Source organism: Metopolophium dirhodum, chromosome 8 (genome assembly GCF_019925205.1).
Source record: "Metopolophium dirhodum isolate CAU chromosome 8, ASM1992520v1, whole genome shotgun sequence".
NCBI classification, from domain to species: Eukaryota; Metazoa; Arthropoda; class Insecta; order Hemiptera; family Aphididae; genus Metopolophium; species Metopolophium dirhodum.
In genome coordinates, this window is record NC_083567.1 from 19258909 (window position 1) to 19284918 (window position 26010).

General features: G+C 32.8%; 1 protein-coding gene across 3 annotated transcripts in view; it reads right to left on the reverse strand.

Moving 5' to 3' along the window:
• Nucleotides 1-26010, reverse strand: part of LOC132950227 (leucine-rich repeat-containing protein 4B-like) — a 355161-nt gene that overhangs the window by 79373 nt on the left and 249778 nt on the right. The window lies entirely within an intron of this gene.

Below are 26010 nucleotides of genomic sequence, written 5' to 3' on the forward strand. Positions count from 1 at the left end.
TTATTTTATATACTTGTTCAGTTCGGTGCACCGTACACGCAAACACAATAAATATCGGATATAATAGTTCGTGAATGCGGAGGTTGAACAAACATTGTTTTTCAGATGTTATCGTACAAGAAAATAAAGACAAACATACTCGGATATACACACACACAGACACACACATATACATACTTATATATATTTATAAAATTATGTTCTACACATCTCTATGTGTTTTCCAGACGGAAAAAATCCATAACAAATATAAGACAGACGTTAATAGATAAGACTTATTTTACAACATTATGTACGTCGTCCAGAAAGTGTGAGAAACCAGCGCGTATTTCAATGGGGGGGGGGGGGGGTGAGGAGAGAGGCTATACATAGCAAATACAAATTAGGTTTCGTAACCAATTATTTTTCTTCTTTCTTACAAATGATTATAATATCATAATAATCTATATACAAATAATTCGTATTTGCTAAGCAGTGTATTGTGTTCTATTTAGATAACGTATATTGTTTTTTTTTATTTTTTTTTTTTAACTGCTATATAGTTTTATTAACTGGTCCAATAATATAATAATTACTTTCTTCTTGATGCCTATTTGGAATTTAATTTGATTATAATAAAAATATCTAATGATTTTTTTAATGTATAAGACACGAATCATTATATACATTTTTTATTTCATATTCCAAGAAGAATATTTTTTCAGAAAATTTTCTATTGTCATTAAATATTGTAAACTTTGAAAAACGTTAATTATTTTTGAAATGATGAATAATTTTTAATAAAAACGGTCAATAGAGAGGGTGACGTGAGCGGCTAGCAACCAAATAATTAACGAATCTCCGATGGAAATGATTTTTAGTTATTTAGAACATAATATAGTAGGTACCTAAACTTCACTGCTATACAAATACTAGATAATACACGAGTTCAAATCTAGTTAACGACAGTTCGACAATGCAGTAAATTAAGTTTAGACCAAACAATCTGGTAGTCTGGTATACGTGCTTAACTCGCTAGTATATCTGTATTATGTTCATATATTATTATATATTATTTATATACGTAGCTGGTACAAGGGCGACGATGATCAATCGTTTTAATTGCGCATTTCGTACAAGTGTCAAGTCAAAGATGGATTTTCATTGATTTAAACTTAACACAAACTTCTGCTTATTTATAAAAACAATATTAGTTCGTATTCATTTAACCGGGCAAGAAAGTTCCGTTAATTAACAGTTAAATGCATTCATCCATATTTTAAGCAAAACGTTTAAACGAAATTAGATTTGTTTGGATACATGAACACTTATAGTTCCGTACATCATATATTTTATTGTATATATTTTTTATTAGTATTTATTGTGAAGAATGACGAAGCGTGTTTTTTGAATCGGTGCGGATAAAGTATTAATATAAATAATCAATTATTATCGGCCTGTAAAGCATTTTGAAATGCTTAAAAACATTTCTTTTATTATATTTTGTCTATTTCATATATTTATCCAATAGATTTTTTTAAATATAGGTAGGTGTATGATTTATCTGCGCCGCATCAATTAAAAACTATTCAACCCGGACACGAGAAAATATTATGGAAATGTCCATCAACTGGATCGTGAGTGTACGATAATTATGATTGTTATGAATCGTAGTCGCGTGCAATTTTTGAAATTATTTTGTACAGTTGTTGTTCGCTGCGCTAACGAAAACAAATCGATATGCGAGTCAATAAGCAGTGAGTCCATGCTCTACACTTTGAAAAAAAAACCGCACCAGGAAGGATCTCATGCGTATCCGTAAACTTTATATATAGGTACATAATATGTGTATGTGTGTCTCTGCATTTAACTCTGGGTATAAACTGGAAACAAAACAAAATCCAAACTTGTAACATGTATTCGGTCTATGTGTTAAATGTCTTTAATATAACTATGGAAGAAACCTAGAAAAACACTGACTTCGAAACTTCCATACTGACAATTTAATAATATACTTTTATATTTTTCCCGAAACATTTTTATATACACGCGGTGTATGTTCGCAACATTATTTCATGTTCCGGGAATGTTGTGGTCACAGTGCCATAAATTAAAAAAAAAAAGAAAGAAAATATTATTTACTCTTTTTGCGAGCTTTGAGATTTTTAACATTATTAATTTCAATGTAATAACCAAATAAATTCTTGTTCGGCATAACTTGTCCTGCATGAATGCATTATAATATTATATTATACGCAATACGCCGTATTATGTTGAAAATTATAATCAGCGCTGTATCATTACAGCATTGAGAAAAGACGATATTTTGTATGTTTTAAAACTTACTAACCGCCTACTATTCTACTTTTATTTTATCATTGCGAAGACTGTATTCACTTTTTGGTTAAATTAATATTATCAGATATCAGTATTAATAGGGAAAAAAAATAATTTCATTTTTAAATTATCAGAATTTTTTGTTTTCTACGGCAAATATACATTTATTTAAATTCAAAATAACGGTTTAAAAGTTATTTATTATGTTAAATTATAGTTAAATGTTATTTCATCGAGAGATGTGGAGGAGTGTAGTAAATTTCATATCTACTTTAAGATTATTTTAACCTCATTACTCCTACAGCTTAAACTTTAGACAATTTATTATAATTTAATAAACTAAGAGTAATTTATTCCAAAGATTAAAATATGAACGCAAATTATTTAATATTTTTTTTTCTATTTTAGAGAATTAAAAAAATATTAGTTCCTATTTAAAACGAAAATATGGTGTAACCATCATAAATTATGGCCAAGGGATATGTAAAAATATTTTTCATTTTTATTAATATATTTGTATGGCTCAATGCATTTTAAACCTTAACTAAATTAGTTATATTTTCAATATTAATAGTGTGTTTATTATAGTGTGTCTCGTGCATAATCAACCATTAGGATTTATTATAATCTCATTATATTGAGTTACAATTTATAAATTGAAAAACGATTTTCGTTTTGTATTCTGTATTATTGAATTAATGAATATTTAGCGTTCACGAGAAGCCTTTCATAAACTTGAAAATACAACCGTACAAAATCGTAATTTTTAACCCTTAACAACCTTAGCGGAAAAATATTTAAAACGCTAATTAAAGATAAATAATTGTGCACACTCTCAGCAGCACTGTTATATTATGGGCATCATAATTATTAATTATTGTTATTTTAAAAAAATTACAAAAAAAAAAGGTAGTACATTATCAAAGGGCGTAAAATACTGGCGTTTAAAGGGTTAAACTTTGCCAATTTACATACACGCCTCCTAAATATGTAAAAATAAAAATAAAAAGGTTGGCAATCTGTTTTGTATCACACCTTCAATTTCCTATATGGGTCGTACTTTCAAATATTTCAACAAATTTATAAAATAGAACTATTAATAATAATTACATTTTAACCGAATTTAGGTAACTGCAACAGTTAATAACAAATAATAACTACATATTATTATAATTTTTGTACGGACATTTTAAAAGCGAGAATTGTATAAAATAATTGCCTTACTAAATTGCCACCAATAAACAATTAAAAAAAAATATACTACAAAATATTATTATACTATTATTATGGTATAGAAATGGAATGATACGTAGGAATGGTACGTTTATCATTGTAAATATTGTAATAAATATTTACGTCATGAATTCGGAAAACATATAAAATGGTTTTTTCATTATGTTTATGCGATTTTTTTTTATTCAGTCATCTAATATGTAAGTACAAGAAAACACGTTTATTGTTAATACAAACATGACTATAGTCATTGACTGTGTTTTTGGTTTATTTTTCCTCTACTTATTATCATGGACGTTTTTTCTGCGAGTATTTTCACCTTTTCTTGAAGTCTGACGTCTAACGTCTTTATCATTTATTTACGACATCATAATATTATGATAGCATTATTACAGGTATGCCACGCGCGTCAGTAATTCACACCATGCTTTCGAAACCCTAAATTATTTAAGAAAGTCGGGTACCTATATAAAATTTCCCACGCGTATACCTACGTGTAAGCGCCGCGGACGACGTAACGCCGTTTAATAATACACAATAGCCGTAAAATATTATTATAATCTTTCGGTTTCCCCTAAGTAAACTTATATAAGTATGTTAACGCGTTCGGAGTCATTAACGGGGCGTATACCATTTTACTATTATAATATGACTATTATTATTATTATTATTATTATTATTATTATTATTATTATTATTATTATTATTATTATTATTTTAGGTGACTGGTGCAGTATCCGTTCAAATATGTAATTTGAACGTTGGCAAATGTACTGCGTTCCGTAGCCAAAACCCCGTCGGTTTTCACCGCAAACATTTCAACGGTTCACACACACACACATTTATATATATATATATTAGTATATACAACATAATGGTCAACTGTGTGTTTGCGTCGCAGTTGAACGTGCACGTTACACATTACACACCTTTTCGAACATCGATCATTATATATACTCAAATTAGAAGATCGCTACACCGCGTCACGAAACACGAACTAATCGGTTTTTATTTCGTACACCAAAGTCCCTCGAGTAACGGGGTTTATTGAGCTTTATTCGACTGTTAGACGTCGATATGGAGAAAAATACGATACACAATATAATATTATAATATACATGTTATTCGACACGAATGACGATGAGATAAAGTATTTCTGCTCGAACCAATTTAATATTATGTATTTTAATACCAATAACAATATTATAAAAGTTTATATTATATTGCACTTCTGCCGCTGTGTCTGCATATGCAGTGATATTGCATACCTATAGTTATAAATTATTATTATTATTATTATCATATAGATGAAGTTCAATTGGCCACTAGACGCAAAACATATATCACTCGTCAGTTACACGTCCACGGTATAATAATAATGCATAACATACTTGAGTACAAACAAATCACTCGATTAAAAAATTGCAATATATTGTTTTAATTTTAACGGATTCCAGCTACAGAAGCGTTTGTTTTATCGGTTGATTTAATTATGTTTTCAGCCTGTGTTGCTTATTATGTAGCGTATAAGTGGCCGGGTAAACTATATAATAATATTAAGTCGTATTCGAATGTATTTTGTGCGCGTGTGTGTGTAAGTACGAGTGAATAGCTTTGAACTCCGTCTGGTCCCATTGACCAAAGAGCAATATAATACCAACGTATCCGAACAATGACAAAATGTTTGTTGACATAAAATATATTTCGACTAAAATAGTCACTATACATACATAATAGTGTAATGGGACCGTTGCCAATTAAAACATCATATATACGTATATAATATATCTTGTAGTGTTCGAGACAACAATGTAGCGATGTAACCGAGTCCACGGTACTCGAGGACTGCATAGTTATAATATAAATATATTATTATATGATTTATATTAAAAAAAAAACTTTAGTTAGTTATTAAAATCATAGATAAATACAATCCAAATAGTATAATAAATTCAATTATTTCGGATTGCGGTCATTCATCTACCGCGGTAATGTGTGCGGTGGCACGGTATGCTTAAATTATAATATAGCTGGGACCAGACAAAGCCATGACTTAGGTTTAAATGTCGGACGATACGATGAGATATTATCTTAGTTTCCTAGTATCGAAATATCGAATCGTTTGCAATCTACGTTTAGTTATTATAATATCGAAACTTTCCGGAAATTGCTTATATTAATCGTCGAACGATGACATTTTGATATTTCCGCGTCGTATCGTACCTAGTGCGATCGTTTATTTAACGCAATACTTAAAATCGAATGACTGGCCATGAACATATTAATATTATGCGTCACGTGATTGCGGCAGTATTTACACTATAATAATATATTGCGGAATAATTTGACAGACGATGATAACATATTATTATTATTAATAAACTATAACAGTTGAGTACTCGAGTGAAAAAACGGAAATATCTTATGCGTAGGGTCGTATGCTTTTTCCGTCAACCGGAAACCGTCTTTGGACAATGTGATCCATAAATATTTATACGTTGTCACTGCATGTCAAGTGTTTTGCGCGAGCTGAGGAGGTGCAGGATTGTGGGGTCAGTGGCTTTGGCATGTCAAGTGGGCCGTAGTGGACGGTTAATATTATAATATATTATTATTTAGATCTACCCTCGCGGGGATTGTCGGATGGTAGCGATTTAATTAATCCTCCAAGACGCCGAAAAGCCTGGATTTATTATGTATGCCGCCGACACGTTATGCAAACGCTCGGGCGATACAGTGGACGATGCCGTGTCTAAAGTGTTTGCGCTTCAATTGAGAATGGATCTATAGTGTGCTGTAAAATATTGAAACGAAGAGGAATAGTGAGCAAACATAATCAATGTTTAATTAAGAACAAAAAAAATTTCGAGTATTTTATTTTATTTTTTAATTTATAGGTTAACAATATTAATTTTAACAAAACGTCTAAAATATAGAGTATAAATATAAAATATATTAAGTATTTTAAATAATTAGATATTTATTATAATTGTTAGAAGAAAATATAAATATTATATTTGGGCGAGCTATACAACGACACGTCCTGTTTGACATACTCTAACGCCCTGCGCGCGGGCGGACATCGGTCCGGCTAACATACCGTCACAACTATATTATTATATAAATATAATATATATATATATCATATTTAAGTACGCAGCGTACCTTTATGTATACAAATATACTTGCTTACTTCTTGATGGATGAGGTTTCACCCGAGTGTGAAATATCGTTTGTTGTTGTTTTTTCACCGCGTCCGCACCCGCACGCACGGAAAAGTATTATATATATATTATATCAAATTATAATATATCATTATCATAATATTAGGTATATCACATGCGTATTACACCTGTGTATATGTATATAATATGATATACAAACGCGTGACAACGGTATACATATTTTAAGGTCCATATATTGTTTACCGACTGCGTATGCATTCATACAGACACACACATTGTGTACTATATTATATATGTACCTTCGTGAAAAGTTTACCGCTCGGTGGTTGTATATATGACGTATCGTATTGCACCTACGTATATATTACAATAATATTATGTACCTGCAGCTGCGGTGGTGGTGGTCCGTCGGGGGACAGTGCTTTGAGACTCCGCTCGCGTGTCTTCTACCGACGAAAAACAAAAGTTGTTTTTATAGTGTTAAAATATAATACTTTACGAGCGAAAAATCGTATGAATGATGAGTGTATTATATCATATATTATGACGCCAGTAACACGGCCAGAACGGGCCAAATGGAAAATATAGATGCAATGAAATTCGGTCGTTCGAAATAGGTATACTATAATATATACCTATAATATTATAATACTATACTATATTTATAGGGATGTCCAAACTGTGGGTCATGACCCAAAAGTGGGTCGTGGAAAGTTTTGAGATAAACATAAACTATTTATAATATAATATAGGATATCACCTATATTTAATATTAAAGATAACTATAAAATATAATGTACCTATATTAAAGAAAAAATATGATTTATGTATAACACATATTGTACATATTTTATTACTTAGGTATAAATACAGTAAATGTTCCCATCTGGTTATTGAATTATTTTTTCATTATTCACAAGGATTACGAGCGTACCAGTGACGTAAAGTTATTTTGAAAATAGGGATCGTCAATGAAAAAAAAAAAGGTCATTAATGAGTTGTTGTCGTAGGTGTCAAACATTTTCCAAAATAGGTCGTACTATAAAAAAAATGGGAACCTCTGTACTATAATATTACATATAGTGCACACGTTAGTCACAAAGCCACGAAGTAAGTCCAACTAGCGTATATAATACTGCGACTGCAGTCTTTAATTTAAAATACAGTATCACTTAAACGATTATACATTGTACATAATAACATAATATTTATGAAATATTAATGCAAACGCATAATATTGTGTATGGTGTATCCATAATGTAACCTATACACGCATAATATACGTTTTGGCAAACTTTTTTGTACCAAACGGCCGACGCTTCTTCTTAGTTCCGAGGGTTTTTTTAAACATAAAAAAATATTTTTATCATAATATAATAATAATGTACAGTATACTCGTATAATGCATACATCTCCTCTTCGAAGTTTACGTCGTCGTCGTCATGTACTTACTACAGCATCATAATATTAATATCTTTTGGCTCATACATATTTTAAACAACTTTTTTTCATCAAAAGATTCTTGTCTATGGTATGCACACGTGTATGGTGGTATAGAAATGGATAAAATACAAACGACCCGTCTGCGGCCATCGCTGCTGACCGACTGCCTGCAGCGTTGCAGATCGTAAGGGTGGTTTTCGATTTCTTTCCCTCGACGACCGAACCGCAAGATTGCGACAACAACCATGCACGACCATACTACGAGACGCATGTCATCGATTACACGGACACAAAATATTATATTTGGCTGTCGTGGCGATAGGCGTGAACGAGTACGATGCGCTTTTACGATATCTTACGTACCTATCTATATACAGGTAACCGCGACCGAGGTTCACCGCCGTTCATCCACGAGATATTGTATTAATTAATGATGTACGCACGATGTAGCTTTATTATAATATACATAGGTATAGTGACAAAGCACGTGTAGTACAGTGATAAGTGAATGTAAATACATATATTGTTCATCAACACTATAATGCGCAAAGGTATGCTGTGATTGATCTCGAGGATATGATTATAGGTCAAGGGTCGAAAAATGGCGGTCCGCACACAAATTTTATCCGGCTCGAAGACAAGAAAAAAAAAGTTTTACACGTTTTAGTGTTGTAATTTATCATTTTTGTTCATTGGTTTTTACCGACGTTTGACATTTTGATAGTCCGCGAACAATTTCACGATGGCCCTTCAAAAATATTAATTGGTGACTCCTGGTATACGTTATACATATACCCTGCAACTACTAGTGTTCCTAGAAAAATAAAATCAATATACGGTACCCACGGCGCTTATCTGTTTTTTTTCCTCTAAGAAAACAAAAAAAGTCTTTATCAATTCACAATCTGGGAAGGGTCGCACGATGAACTGTAATATATATTGCACTACTGTACAGCTCACGTGCGTAGAGTGCTAACAATATTCACGTATCTACCTATTTTCTGAACACGATAATGCCTATAATACTACCCGTGATGTACGGGAGATACTATAATAAGGTTTAAAGTGTCAGGCGAGGAAACTAAAGCCACAGTTTTATAACGTGTGACAGATTAACCAGTAGATCGATAAAAATATAAAAGTAAAGTATCTAGAGGAAAAAAATACTCATTTAACAATGACTTTTTTGTCAAATGAAAAACACACGTCGTGTTCAATAATTTAACATAATATTATCGTATATTCTATATTTATTATCTATAAAAGGGACACTGTTTTTTCGTGGTGTGTACGTGCGACGCCAAGCGAAATCTACTGATTTACATTTTCGGAACGAGGTCGGTGGAATGACGGGTCTGAATGCATATTATAGCGAAGAAATACACATTTTTTACACCCCCCCCCCCCCCTGATTATCAGTAAACGAGATCTTTGGTGTGCCAACCACCAACACACGTCTGCGCGTACACCTCGCTCGGCGGGGATGGCATAATACTAATATTATTATGACCAAAAATCCTTTTTATATATCACGCGACAAAGTGCTGGGGTTAGCTACACAATATATTATATAGGTGTGCGTGAATAATTTATAAATCATAACAGCGTTGTCGTCGTCGAGTTGCTCTACATAATATTATATTCTATATGGATGTACCTGTTATGTATAAATGTATAATATTGCTGTCGGCGCGGTATACGGAGCGAGTGTGTATAATGCCCGTCTGGGGAACCCGTCGGCGGCGGGCGCTGGCCGTGACCGTATCTACCGCACGCACACACACACACACACACACACACACACGGCGCGCGTTATGCACTCTCCACGGTGACGGAGAAATATTAATTATTGCCACGGAAAAAAATAATAATAATAATTTGACTTTAGGTTGACGCGAGAGCGTATGTTAAAAAATATAATATAAAGTGGCGTTTTTTTTTTTTTTTTTTTAAATTGATCTCGAAAAAAATAACCCGGCATCTAAGGCCCCGTTAGTTCCGGTCATTACAATTATTCATGTGGGGATGATACGTGTCGCGTTTGTTACTGTCGCAAAGATGTATAGTAAAATAATCCTTATCATTATTGTAAACCAAAACTGGCGACATTCAATAATCATTAATATGACACAAAGGTATGGACTACACCCGATACACCCACTATACGGTGTAGCCGGTATATACACATGGCATTATAATATACTATTGATTACTATTATAATATATTATATTATACATCTGGCTTTCTACCAGAAATATAATACAATTGTGTACCTATACATTAGTTAATAAAATAACTAATCAGAAACGTTTTAATAATAAAACGTCATTGAAGCATTTCGTTGCCACATTTTGGTTTGTCAACAACCAATGGCGAATTCGTCAAACAGAATATTCTATCTACTACCCAAAATAATGTGTAAAAAAAAACCAAATAATCGTTTTAGTAATAGTAATTCAGATCATTCTTATAAACACGTCTTAATTGAACCGAACCGTTTCAAAAAAGCAACACTAGTAAACGACTACTAGACGACACTAGTAACTAGTAAACGACTACTTGATAACATATTTTTTTCCCCAATTTAACTATTAACTGGACCACTTAACATAGGCACCGAAGAACATTGATACGTCATATTGTATTATATTTTGTAACACGACATAATATGGTTAATGTTATATATATATTGAATCATTAGTTTTGAAAACTTTCATATTGTGCAGCATAATTTTAGACGAAGTATAGGAAATACGGGTTTAGTGGTTCCTTTAATCGTTTTAGGACGTCTTTCAAATTCGGTACAAGAATTTTTGAAAAAATAAATCATCGTAGACTGTCAAATAAGTAAATACAACTATTATGTGAAGCTCCTTCTCTCGTAGTTTAAGAATAATTATTGTCTATTATAGTGTATCGACAAGACACGTGACTGTTGAGTTTAACGAGAGTTAATACGTGTGCGTTAACGCGATTCAAGGTGAACATTTATAATTAAATCAATTGGTACAAACTCTGTACAAAATGATATTTAAATCTTAAATGTTCTAAATATAGGTACCTACTTATAATTTAATTATTTCAGTTAATAAGTTATAATATTCTCATATAAATACACTTTAAGTATCATATTAAATATTTTCTACTTCATCCAGCGCTAAATATTTTAAAGATTAAGGTCAGTAATTTTTTAATTATAAAATTATTTTTTTATAAATTTTAATCTCTCGCTAAAAAATGTGATTTTAATAAGTAAAGATGAAAGTATAAGGATTAACAGAATGAAAGTTCTTCGATTTCCTTTTTGCGTCTCCGGATAATTAACTTTGCATAATTAGCTTTACTAAAGAAAAATGCTTGAAGAAACTTGGTTCTTCATGATGTCATTTAGATTCTTGACAAATTCATCAAAAATATTTAAGACGTATTTTATAACGAATTTGTATGTACTATATTTTATAATTTTTAATAAAAATTAACACTGATTGCAAAACTTGTATAGCTCTTTGTACATACAGATTTTAAAAAAATACTGTTTAATTCATATTAATATATTGTTATTTTATTATCTGGGACATCTTTTCAAATAATTAACTTTTGATATAACTGAAATAGTACTTTTGTAGGGTTTATTTTAAATCAAAAATGTTGTGATAATATAGGTCATGTTTAGCACTCTGCAGTCACTCACTGGTATGGTTCATTTTCTATAAAAATAATAATAAAATATGTATTTATAAAAAAATTTATGTTCCTAAAGTCAATATATGTTTTGAACATAATTAATAATTACAATACTACTAAATTCGTTATTTTTCGTTTAAATACGAAATTTCGTCTAATTAAAACATAATTATAAAATATAATTTATTTTCGATATTTTCATCGTGATGTAGGCCATCCTTCGAAGAATCTTATGTTCATTTTTCAAGCATTGGCTATAAAATTGGACATTTTAGGAATTTTTTAATACGAAATAGTTTGCACATTTTCCGAAATCAATATGAAATCATCACCAATGCCAGGATCTAAAATATAAATATTTTTACCACCATAAAATATATTTGTGCCCAATCACGTACAACGGTGTAACATTAATCATTATATTATTTTTTAGAAAAAAAAAAAAATCGATGAATAAATCAAGGAACAGCCATCAGCGTCGAGGTGACGACGTTTTGTACTGCAGGCCACCTCAGAAAACAATTGAAGTATATATGCAGTTGGAGAAAAATATCGTTTGGCGGTGAGTCGTGCGTGCGTGTGTTGTGTGTGTGTGTGTGTGTGTGTGTGTGTGTGTGTGTGTCCGTATGCACAGCGCGCACGATTCTTCCTCGACGACGTCGCGTTCGTTAAAAACAGCTAATGGGAAAACGGCGGTGGCGGGAGAGGCCTATAAAAATCGCACCGACGACGATGACGTTGACGGATGGACCTCCAGAGGGCGACGACGACCGTGAGGCGTTTAAATTGTATTACACGGAATACTTTTTCATTTTTTTCCCCCCGTTTTTGTTTTTCACGCACAACCTCGTTTTCCCCGGACGGTCTTCCGTCATCTCCACCTCATTCCCATCCTGTCCGGTTCTCACACACGCACCGAACCCCTCACCACCGGCCTCTTACTCATCGCCATCGTCGTCCACGTCTGCTGGCCCTGGTTTTGTATAATATTATATTTATTTGACTCGCATGTGGCGTCCACACACAGGGCTTTGGCCACGAGGGTCAAGAAAGGGATTGCCTTCTGTAGACCCAATTTTTGCTCCATTTAAAAGTCTTCTGGTAGCCGTTCAGTTAATATTTATTTTTTTTTTAAATAACTTTTTGAGCTCCTAGTGATAAATTAGTCTGGCGATAGGTCTGACGAAGTTTACGAAAACATATCATATAAAAGCTGAAGAAGTGAATGACGAATAACTGGTTTACTACAAAGGGCACGAACAAATAAATACCAAATTGATTTCGTATTATATTGTACGCACACCATATAACAACATATTTTCCGAACGATAGTTTTTTTTATGTCAATAAATCAATAAGTTGAATGCAAGTTTCCAATGAAACACGAAAGCGCGTTAACTATAAAGGTTTCACGAATCTTAGATAGGTATCGATATTTGAAGAAACAGTTGATTATATAGCTGATAACAAGCCAAAAAATATATTTTAAAATGCCTACATGCCTACATGCAATACATGTCAAGACTTACAAAGCCTACACTTGGTTTTTTTTTCATGTACATATAGATACGCCACATAAAATGACCTATAGGTATGGTGATTTCAAGTCGGTCAAGTTGTGGACATTAATAGGGGATCGAAGATCACATATTTTTCATACGTTTTAGGCCATTAAGCAGTGGCAAATTACACATACTTTAAATCATAAATTAATTGCATTGAATAGGTAAAATTGTATTTATTTTGGGCACATCTAATTTTAAATCAAAAAAGTGATTCCCAAAGAGCATACATAATATAGTCTAGAACCGTTTCAACGACGTTTCTTCGAAATTACAATCACACTTCAAGAAGTATGTTTAATTTACTACCGCTTTTAGTAGTCCCTATATAGTTGTGCAAACAATATTAATTAGGTATATATTTCGTTATTCACGACTTATCGATATGCGCGTGCGCGTGTGAGAGTTGAATCCGGCGGCGGTTGCCCGTCGCGGCCTGACAGCGATTCTCAGAAACACACACCAATGATCATTTGCTACTCTCACGTGATAGACATGGCCCAAATTAACATGTCATTTGAATTTCCTGAAGATTACTCCTCCCTAAAATACCGTACACGCTCCAACCCTTAAGGCGTCACAATATCACACTATATTATATTATGCAATATTATATAGACGGTAATTATCGGTACATCGAGGTGATATTGAACTTTTATTGTGGTCAACACGAAATGTCAACCAAATTTTACCACCGGACGAGTATAATTATAGACATAACACGACCGCAGCACAGAAAAACGGCCGTCAGGTCAGTTCGACAATATAATAATAATAATTTGATAATTTACGGTCTACGCAACACGTCAACGTTTATTGACACGGAATAGGGTATGTATAGGTATTGTATTATGAAAACGGAGTGTTCACACATTGGCAGAAAACAATAAACTAGCGAATAACTGTTGGTCACTGTTGTTGACGCACTGCACTGCAATTAATTTAATAATAATAATAGTAATTTATTATAATTTAGTGCGTGTGGTAAAATTAAATCATAAAATGGGTACCTATGGCGTTCGTTTTCAATATTTATTTTTACATAATATTATCATATTATATATTACATGATCGTAACTCATATTAGTTATTTTTGAAATGCGGTCTTACCAAAAGCTTATGTGATATTAATATATTATGAGCACACAGGTAAAAAAAATAATTTCCAAGAAATACCCGTCTACAAGAGATATGAATTTGCATACTGTAAACAAACTATATAATATGATTGCATACATCACACACTAGTATCCAAAATTTCATATATCTATATTATCTAACGAGTATCAGATGAAAATCAAAAATTCCAAGAAAACCGGAAAACACAAAATAATCAATTATAACACCCAATAGGTGCCCATAGTATCCGTGTGTACACTTCACCGTCGGCGCTGACCACCACTACGATGTATAATATAATATACAATATAGATATTGCGGCGACCGTTGGCCATTATGACTCGACGGACCCAGGCAAAGGTATATATGTATGTAATATATACGGTACGAGTATATAGGTATAAGGAATAAACTCGTAATGGCGAAACGAGGCCGCCGTGGAGATTTATTAGACCTGGGAATGTTCCATCGCCGAGGAACGTCGTACAGTATGCAATAAGACTATTATATATAATATATATTATGTATTATATATGCTTGAAACGGGTGATAAAACCATATTATATTTATCAGGATTTTTTAAGAGTATTGACAATGGTAAAATGCATAATAGAAACAATAATAATTAATAATCAATACACTATCATTATATTATATTATGATATATAATATTAAAACAATAGTTAGAACCGATATATTTTTTGTGTACGGTCTGTATAATAGTAATACAATAATGGGGAATCGTAAGTTCCTACACGAGAGTAGCAGATGAAAAATTACATCCGCCGTAATTCCTACATATTATGAGATATGTATGTTCTTACTGTTCCTTACTAAAAAATATATCATCATATTATATAAATATATAAAAATATCATAATAGGTACATTTTTAAAGTTTATTTTTTTAAACGATATCAGTATGTATATGGATGAAAAAAAACCCACAAGTTTAAACAATATGTATAATACAAGCGCGGATTTCTGGGGTACGTTACTTGGAGTGTATTATAAGGATGCAATTCATAACAGGACCGGTGGAATGATCTGGGGCTCGTTCCCGTTTATTTGCCTGACGTTTTCGTTTTTACCGAAAACCTACACCTCCTTCTCCACATTATATAACCCTCGCAAAACACCCCAATCGACCACTGGGGAATTAAAATCGTGTCGTAAAGATTATGCTATATAATACGCGTATACATTTGTTTATATTATACACCAATAATATTTCAAACGAATTATTCATAACGTTTTGTACAGCGGTCCGATTGCATTTATAATAATATTATATAGCATTATTCGAATATTATGTTATATCCGAAACGCATACACATAAAGTATTATAAGGGTTTTATTATTTATTTGTTTTTATTTAAGTATATTATTATGCATAATGTATTAACGTTATATTATTTATACTATACATATTATAAGTACGACGCGCGCGGCGGTCAAAAATATATTTTTATCGAACCTATTTTTTATGAGTACGAAAAGTTGACGGTCCGAAACCGGACGCATATAGACACGCGCGGTCCAATTATATAGGTATAATAATTATATTTATGCTGCGAATTGATGATTATCACATCGATAAATATAAATACCAGTTTGGAGGTAAACTATAATAATATTATCCTTATCACATTCACTGCGGCCGCGGTGGTAGAAGTTTTATATACGATTTGCAAAGTATATCCAAATCCCAGGCTTTGGGCCGGACGGTGTTGTTCGTGATATGATTCCATTTTTCGCGTGACACGCTTATTTGTATTGCGATTCAGTCGGACTTAACTAGATTCCAGATGATCACCTGGCCGATTTTTAGAACCACCCTCGAAGAACACATTTTTTTTTTTTATTATTTTAATTAAATTTTTTAACGCGTACACGATTTGCACCGACCGAACACGTCATTGTTATTTTACGTACCTATCGCCATACTATATCAGCTCCACCACATCAATATATTCGTTTTTAAGAATCGTGTTTCACAAAAAAACTTTAAGAATAGCTGTAAAGTTCAAAAACATTTGCGAGTACGTTGTCCCGAATTTCTCAAGACATCGGCCGACGACTAATCTTCATAAAATATTGGATCATTTGGATATTATATAAAAATAGGTACCGCTGCTATAATATATTGTTCGGATACGAAAACAATAATAAACGATTTTCAGTTAGAAAGACTTATCTTGTGCGAATGAAACAGAAATATCATACATAATATTATGATGTACACTTATTATAAGTCATCGGAAAATATTATTATTTTTGTTATTATTATTAATATTATTATCATTATTGTTATATTCATCACAAGAGTTTGAAAAATATGAAAAAATGAAAGGAATATTGTTTCTACGCCATAAATTGTTCATGTAAATATCAGTAAGTCGTTCATTAGAGCGATAAAATCATTTACTTAGTGCGACGCAGAATTAAAAAAAATAAATATTTTTTGTTCCTTGATTCGAAAAACCAAAAAAGTAATGGTTTTTTTTTATGTTTGCTTTTTATGAATTTCAGTAAGCGGGCCACTAAACATCTAGAAACGTAATCGTTTGATGTTAAATGAATTTCAGTTCTCGAGTGATGTAATTTTTTTTTTTGGTTATATTTAATTTGAAAATAAACGATTTTGATTAAATTCTTTTGAGTTCGGTGAAACGTCGAGAAGAAAAATGACAATCTGCAATTTGTTCTTAATGCTTTTACTAGATATTAAAATATATTATTATAGTACAAGATATTTGTACAACGACATCTTTTCAAATGACACATAATTTTTTCAATTTTATTTTAATGAGAAATGGTATTTTTATAGTTAAACTATTATTATTTCTTAGTTCATTATTTTAAATAACTAGACAAATAATATTGATTTTAAGAATTTGAATCGTTTAATCGGAGAAAATCTGACGTTAAATGTTGTCATAAGTACAATCTATTTTTGGTTTTTATAAAACGGTGTTCCGTATAGTATAACAATTATTATACTGTTTATATATTTTGTAGTCCACTTATAACGCGTTAAGCACAATATACATACGACACGCCATACAATTTGTCGCGCATTAGTTAATGAATTTCATTAAGGTGAGTGGATGGTTTCAGATGAAAACGATCGAAACGGTTCATGCTATATTATAACGCGAACAGAGGTTAAGATTTAAAATTAAATAACTGTTCAGGTTCCGTTCATAATTTACTAAAGTTTAGCGCACATAATTAATACTATATTTTTATCTGCAAAATTATATTTACACTTTGATCGTGTCTTAGATTTGGAGCGAAGAGATTTTTTCTTTCAAACGATAATGTATATTATCTATTTCTGTTAACTCATTTCAGACGAGAAGAAGCGCCCAAAAAGTTTTACGTGTCCGTTAGAAATAAGAAATGCAGTGTATAGTACAATGGAGAGGTCGTTTCCGACTGTTTCAGTTGTTTCTTCGCCATGAATCACTACCGAAAACCGTCTAAAATGGTCGAAAATTGTGGGCTATTGTGGTCTTAACTAAGTTCTACTAAGAATATATTTTTTTTTATTATTATAATAATTATATTTTGATGATGTATTTTTGTCAAAATTAAATGAAGTTGTTGTAGAAAACATCAACAAAGAATCGAATTAATTTATCAGTCAGTTGGATTAGGTATTTAAATTTTTTGGTCTCTATACCTACCAACCAATAATATTATAAGCTTCGAACTTCGTACGCTCTATTATATTGTAATAATACTATGCGCTCTGATCTAAATATTAAATAATATTATTATTATTATAGGTTCAAGTTTTAGGTTACTCGCTCAGTAATCTGCTTCCCTGCCATAAACATGTGCAATATTCGTAAAATATGGTAGTCAATAATACATAATAATATATAATATCGCGACTATATTATTATTCGCAAAATTCGTGTAGTTACAGCTATTATTAAAGTGCAAATTCTGCCAGCGCTCGATATAATATTATAATAACTGCCGAGTGCCGCACAACTGACCAAATTATCTTCTCTATTGCATATTATCATAATATAGGTACACTATTATAGTGATATTATAGTTTGCCAATGCGTGTCGGAATAGGAGGATACCAAATTTGTTGGTTGATCATCCTGTAGAATTTTTTTTTCAAATCTATTATGCGTGCTCTTAACTGAATATAATAGAATATTATGTTTCGATTAAATTGAATACACGTCGAGATCGCGTCTTGTCTGGTGTCGACATTTTACTAATCACTATTATTAAGTGTTTGAGTTGAATATATTGTATACAACATAATATACATACTTTATAATACATAAATATGTGTAGGTATTGTATTTATGTTTATATGGGTATAGAAGGAGCACGTGAAACTTAATACTTCGCGGAAGTCCTATTTTATTGCTAATTCATGATGTGAAATTTTAAGACCAAGCGTAGGTACGGATATTGCTCACGAAGAATAAGTAGGTACCTGCCATAATACTATAATACATGTCATACAATACATGTCCAACGAAAACTTGCAAAGTGTATAGTGTCCTACTGTCTTATAATTAGTATTAGCCTTTCGCAAGATATCTATCAATTATTATTAATATTACTGTTTTGATATTTTATATATCTAAGTCGAGTGAGTGAATTTTCACAGTATAATAATACTGCAGAGATCGCCGATGTCGTTTGTTTCATTAGTGTCTTGATGAAAAACCGCCCTTGCATAAATATATAACATTATCTATTATTATTCAACAATATTGGATGGGTGACTGCGAATTTCTCGGGGCTTACTAAAAAAACGATACGATTTAACGTATCAAAAACAAAAATAAAAATTGATTTATATTTTAATCTAATAAAGTCAACGTTCGTATTATAATATCGTAATAAATCGTCTCGTGTGAAATGCGAACCGCTAAATAATATAACAAACTAATAAAATATAAATAGTTAAATTGGAGGACGGAGTGGCCGACCCGAGTTCGAAACCTTGGTCGTGGGCGGCATTTTTCTTCGGGCAAGTCACGGTGTCCGAAGAACAAGTGCCGCCATCCCGGGCATGGCAGATACCTTTGGGTGCCCAAATTAAAAATTCTGCCAAAACAAACATACACGTGTAAACTAATCTACAGTACCCTCCCCTATAGTACCACAGGCTAATGACCTAGTAGACGAAGTCTTAACCCTAATAAAAAAAAAAAGTTAAATAACTCATACATATAGGTGCAGCTGCAGTATTAATTCGTTTAACATAAAACGCATTATATATATATATATATCGATATTGCCCCGAAGAAGTATCGACTAGGATATAAACGATGATAATATTGTAATTTACTATATTCGCATTTATTACAGAGTGGAACCTCGATTACTCGAACGTCTTTAAGTCGAAATTTCGATAACTCGAAGAAATGTCTTGGGCCCTACATTAATTCAACATGTACCTTTCAGCATGAATTTTTGATAACTCGAATAGTTTTTTTTTTATCACCAACCAATTCGAGTTGTCGCGATTTCAACTGTAATATTATAATTATTATCTTATTGAACGTATAGTTCCGCGTTGTTATTGCGTTGTTCGCAAAAACCCGCCTGACCAAAACCTTTGCTTTGGCTTTACGCGATGCACGGTAACGCTGGTTACCTGCCTTAATTCAACTTGTCTGAAACGGGGAAGGATCGTCGTTGCTTAAAATCGGCCGGTGGACCAGCCCGGAGTTAATTATACTCTGACCCTTTAATCATAGCAAAACCGGTGTGGTCAGGCGAAGCCTATACATACATATTGCATATATATATTACCAAATATCTAAACGTCTATGTTTATTATATATAGCGTGTGCCAGGTCAAATTTTAGTTTCTGAATTATCGTATGCAAATTAACGTTAATATACATTATTACTGTCTGCGCCTCCAAGAACTCGCACTCCGTCCCTGGAAGTTTGTCGTTCAAAAGTTTGACAAGAATTATTCAAAATCGTTCAGGATCAGGTCGGTAATGGCAGTCGGCGATGGGTTTTCGTAGCGCCACCGCCTTTTACCCTGACAGATATCAAGGCCGTAATAAACGTCTCACGGTGGGTTGGACGATGTCGTTTTTGCTCGGCTAGGATAATATGATATTTTCGAACGCCAGCTAACACTCAAACGTCAGCTCGGTAACGCTGCAATAAACGTATTATATGAATTGTCTCGTACAAACAACGCGATAATAATAATTATAATGATGATAATAATAATAATATAACGAAACTTAATCTATATATTATGCATAGAACGCAGGTACACGTGCTGCTGGTACATGTGCGGTCGGTGGCCGACGAAAAGTGCGGGCACAGTATTTTAGTCGAATGATATAAAAAATGCATCGAACCACCAGTCTCGTTTGACGATGTCACATGACATTATAGTACCTACAACTCTATAATATCACCGAAATCCAGGTAAAGTTATATTATTATTTTTTTTTTTTTTTACCGAAGATAGATTTAGAATAATCATCGTGTATTGTCAGGAACGTTACACAATAATAATATAATCTATTTAATATATAACCTTAATAAATATTATTATTGTGTAACGTTAATAGAAAAGTAATATTATTATTACTTTTCTAAATATACCGACACCGCTGAGATCCTTGCCGAGACCACAATTCTTGTGACCTATACCTATACTAGATACCTATTACTTATATATAGTATATAATAAAATACGCACGTTGTCTCATGCGGATTACCACCACTGCAATAATGTCCTCCCCGAACACTATGTTATAATATTATATTATTGCGGAACGACGTCTGTCGCGTGTAAACCGTGTGTCTACCTACACTGTTTCAGATGCACCGCGAATAATAGAAGATGAGTAGGGTATTTATAGGATGCGATTTGAAAGTTTCAAACACATCGAAATACGTGTCACAATGTCTTTCAGACGCACTACTTTTGTACACGCTTATGACTTATATTAAGAATAGTTAACGCACCCCGAAATAGTTTTCGTTCGGTAGCCGTATTACATAATAATAGCAATAGCAATTCCTAATAATGTGTTGTCAGACAATCGATATACGTATAATATTATATATTGCACGCGTCGACGGCATTCGAAGCGCTGTATATCGTAATAACTTATTTTTTTTTTATTATTATCGTTAAGGGCACGTTGCCTATTATTATTGTCACACACCGGTGTGTATTATTTTACACCCCTGCCGCCGACGCATTAGCACTCTCCGGCTACGTCGCAGCTGCAGCGTATATTATATGTACAGCTCTCGCGAACTCTGCCGAGATATTCCTGCGAATGTATAATAATAATAATAATAATAATAATAACGCAATAACGGTACATAATAGGAAATTACGAGCTCTCCGGAGCTAATTTCTCACACTAGCTGTGTAATATACTCTCCCGTACATTATAATATTATTATATCAAGTCCCCGGGGCGGCGCCGTCGCCGCCGCTGGCAGTCGAACGCGTTAACGCGCGGTATAAACGTAGGTCGCGTAGGTCGTAGGTACGTCATAATAATAAAAATAATAACAATATATTAATAAACAACAAGTGGATCGTGTGCGTGATTTTTTTTTTTTTTTTTTATGTACGTTTTCTATTACCGTCATTATTATAATATTATAGTTCCGAAGATCGGTTTCGTGAATACTATAATCTATTATATACGTATATCGTCTTCGTGGGTGGATATCCGACCATGTATGTATACGACGTGGTTAAATCCTATGTGTGATGCTCGATTGAAGTTCGAGTAGAACCCCCTCCCCTCTTTATTTATTATTATTTTTAAAGTGTAAATCGTCTAGGTAGGTATGACAAACGTCACATTGTTATTAGATTTTATTGAAAAAACACGCGGCGTATTATGGCGTTAAAAATATCGTCCTTAGGTACAATATCCAACGAAGCTGAAACGCGTATATAGGTCTTCTCGGATAGAACATTGTCGTGGCTCGACGATTGTAGCCGTACACACGAGCATAATATTATATAGCTAAAGAGGTCGAAAACGGACAGTTTTTAAGGAGTTTAAATGGGGAAATTTTCTAAGAATTTTCTTGTGGGTCTCGTGCGCTGTGATATTGATGTGTGGGTGTGTGACTGTAGTGTAAAAGAAACGCACACGTACAAGTCACCGTCATGCCCACGTGAACACTGAACGGTAAATAATGTATATAAATTATAAGATTTTTAATTTTAATTTCGAATAATCGACATTTAACATTTCATACGTTTTAAATATTCAAGATTTCAAACGAAACACATAAGGGCCGTGGGACGAAATTTTAAAAAAAAGTGATCGATTTCAAGTATACAGGCAATAGGCATATAAAACTGAATTCAAACGACTTTTCAAAAGTATAATCTCATTACCCTTATACTATAATAGGTCTATCGGTACGATTGAGAAAATATGATATTAGTAACCGCAGGGTATCGGGCAGACGCATCAACCACCACGCATTAGTCAATAATAATTATTAGTTATTACATAACATTATACATCTTGCGCAGCGAGCGGGCGTAACCCGCAGTGGGTTTGGACGGCCCGATGGGGAATGGCTGTGCAGCAGCTACATACGACGGCGGAGGCTGCGGTACATCGGTTGACAGATTCGTTAACGTCGCCCCCCCCCCACCACCATCAACGAAGCCTCCACCATCGCCGACGTCGCCTCTACCACTGTCGAGTATAAATAATATTATACACTCGGAAAGCACGTCGCATGCATTGTGTCGACGCGGCCCCGGCGACGACGATTGATTTCGCGCGCACGCTTTCTCGACAAAGACGAAGATAGATTAAAACGCTCGAACGCTTTCGATAATGGCATTGTGTCTTTTGCCGGGGCCCCGATGTCGGTAGAGGGGGGGGGGGGGAGAGAGAGAGATGATGGCGACGACGAAGTACTTACCGCGCCGCCACCGCATTTTCGCAAAGAAAGAGAACGACGACGAAGAGACGACGACGATAATAATACACAAAACTCTCCTCGCGACCGGCAAAACAATATCAAACTATATATATAGCACATACCTATGTGTATAATATTATTATATTATATGAATCGATTTTCTATTTTCTATAATAATGATAGTAACAATATTATGCGGTGGGCCGCACGGGTCTCCACCGTTTGCAGTTTATATTATAATAATATATTATAATGATGACGATGATAATAATAATGAGGTCATCTCGTCGCGAATGGGTGCGAAGCGTCGTTCCGGTAAAACCTATGCACGGTGGGGGAGGGGGGAGGGCTGGAAAACCGATTGTCGCAGAGGGTGTGACAAGAGTGATAGGGTGGAAGGGCGCAGACGGAGAAGGAAACATCGACGGAAATATTATTATATTATATAAATACCCTCTATCGGCGGATAATGGATACGATATTTTTCGCTGGTTTCTTTGTCATAATATCTCACTCTTCCATCCCTCCCCCCTCCCCAGAAATGATTATTTTTAGCCCCGGGACTCTACGCTGCGTGCCGTTGTCACACGTTGAGCGCCACGAAATAATAACATAATACATTATTCCGCGCCCAATTATTATTATAATAACTGTTTCGATCGGAACGATTCTGATCACCACCGCGACCGAAAATAAGCATTTATATATTTTATAACGTTCTATCTTTAATAAAAAGAAAGTGCCGAATCTTAATTATCACATTTGCGAGCTCCGACAGATTAACTGAAACTATTGAAATGCAAATTATTAATTCCTAAAATATTCCATTTTAAAATATGGAACCAAGACGCAGGCATAACAATATATTTGCCTCAACAGTACATAGAATCGTTGTTAAGAATTAAATTATTATTTATTTTTTGTACAGTTGTAAATTGTTTCATCATGACGTGATATCCGATATTAATATTACGTGGTTTTCAACTTGCATTATATTATGTACCTATTTTGCCTATACATTGCGCCGCATTACTCGTACTGTTAAAAAATATGTAATATTTTGTTAGATGAAATACTGCACGTTTTCTACAAAATTGACAGTACTTCATAATAAGGAGAACTGACAAACATGTTATTAAACTGTAAGATTAATAAAATAATGGCCAGCACATCAACTCAGAATGTAAAGTTTCAATATAAATGACATTTCAAAATTATTATATTTTAATAATTATGTGTATTGAACTTTTAAATTTATAGAAATGATATAAATAGTATTTAATTGCATAAAGAGGTTAATTATCAACAATAAAGTATGGTCTCCTTTAAGTTCTAGTAAACGACAACATAGTGCATTACTTGTACAAAATAGCAATGTTGTATAAACTATATAAAGTTATAATTGTATTCTAATGTATTTATAATTTTTATTTCAAGAATAGTAAAAATTAAATTCCGAATAAGTTGGTTTAGTTCAATGATTTAAAACCATTAATATCATTCGTATGCAATTTGAGCTGTTGTGACAATACTGTCTCAGTAAGGACGAGAAATTCAACAAATAAATTATTCTACCACTGAAATAATTTAAAAAAGAAACACTATCTTCAGAATCCATTACAAAAATTGGATTTTAGAGCGCTGTAAAAACTAGAATTTTGTTTGAATAAAAAAACAGTCCATCCAAAATAAAAGTTTTTTACTTTATTGAAGCTCACATTTTTTTCGTTCTACAAAATAATTAAAATAAACGTAGATTACGTACACGGATGATACACCAGTATTGAAAACGATGTTATACCATCATACTGTTTTTGTCTGTTTTTTCTCAACTATTATGGCAATAATGTATGCAAAGAACAATCTCTCCGTGTCAAGTGCACATGGTATAATGGTTCCGTTATAGAACAATAATTTGTTTAGTACCTGACTCAACACTATAATATAATACTATCAGTAGAGTATTCATTGTCGGGTATTTTGCAGGAAGGAATTCGTTTTTCTTTTCGAAATATTAGATTTTTGGGTGGAACAATAATGAGTTCTACTCAAAAAAAAAAATTTTTAAAAAAATCGGAATAGGCAGAGTTATATTTTGGAAAATGTATTTGAACACTCTGAGTGTTATATAGTTATTGCATTCATATACATCCATAGAACTGCAGAACAATTTGGAAGCGACACTCTGTTTGAAAGCTGATCGCTGGAGGTTTGGCGTTAATGTTATAACCGATAACCTAAAAGTTTGCGTCTGTTGTCTTATAAGCGATGTTGAAATGTTGGAATTGTTAAATAAACTAATTTCTATTTATGTATGATTATGTTTTAAAAACTACAACATATTATAATAATATAATTTATTATGATAATGATGGTATCAATTACCGAACATTTTGATATGAACTGTCAGTTGATTTTGATAAAATATATCAAAATGGTTGCGACCGTGTAAATTCAAGGCCATGTCCCCAATTTTTCATTTTAATTTGGGATAGTGTCATACTACACCCCCAATAGACATGTAGACG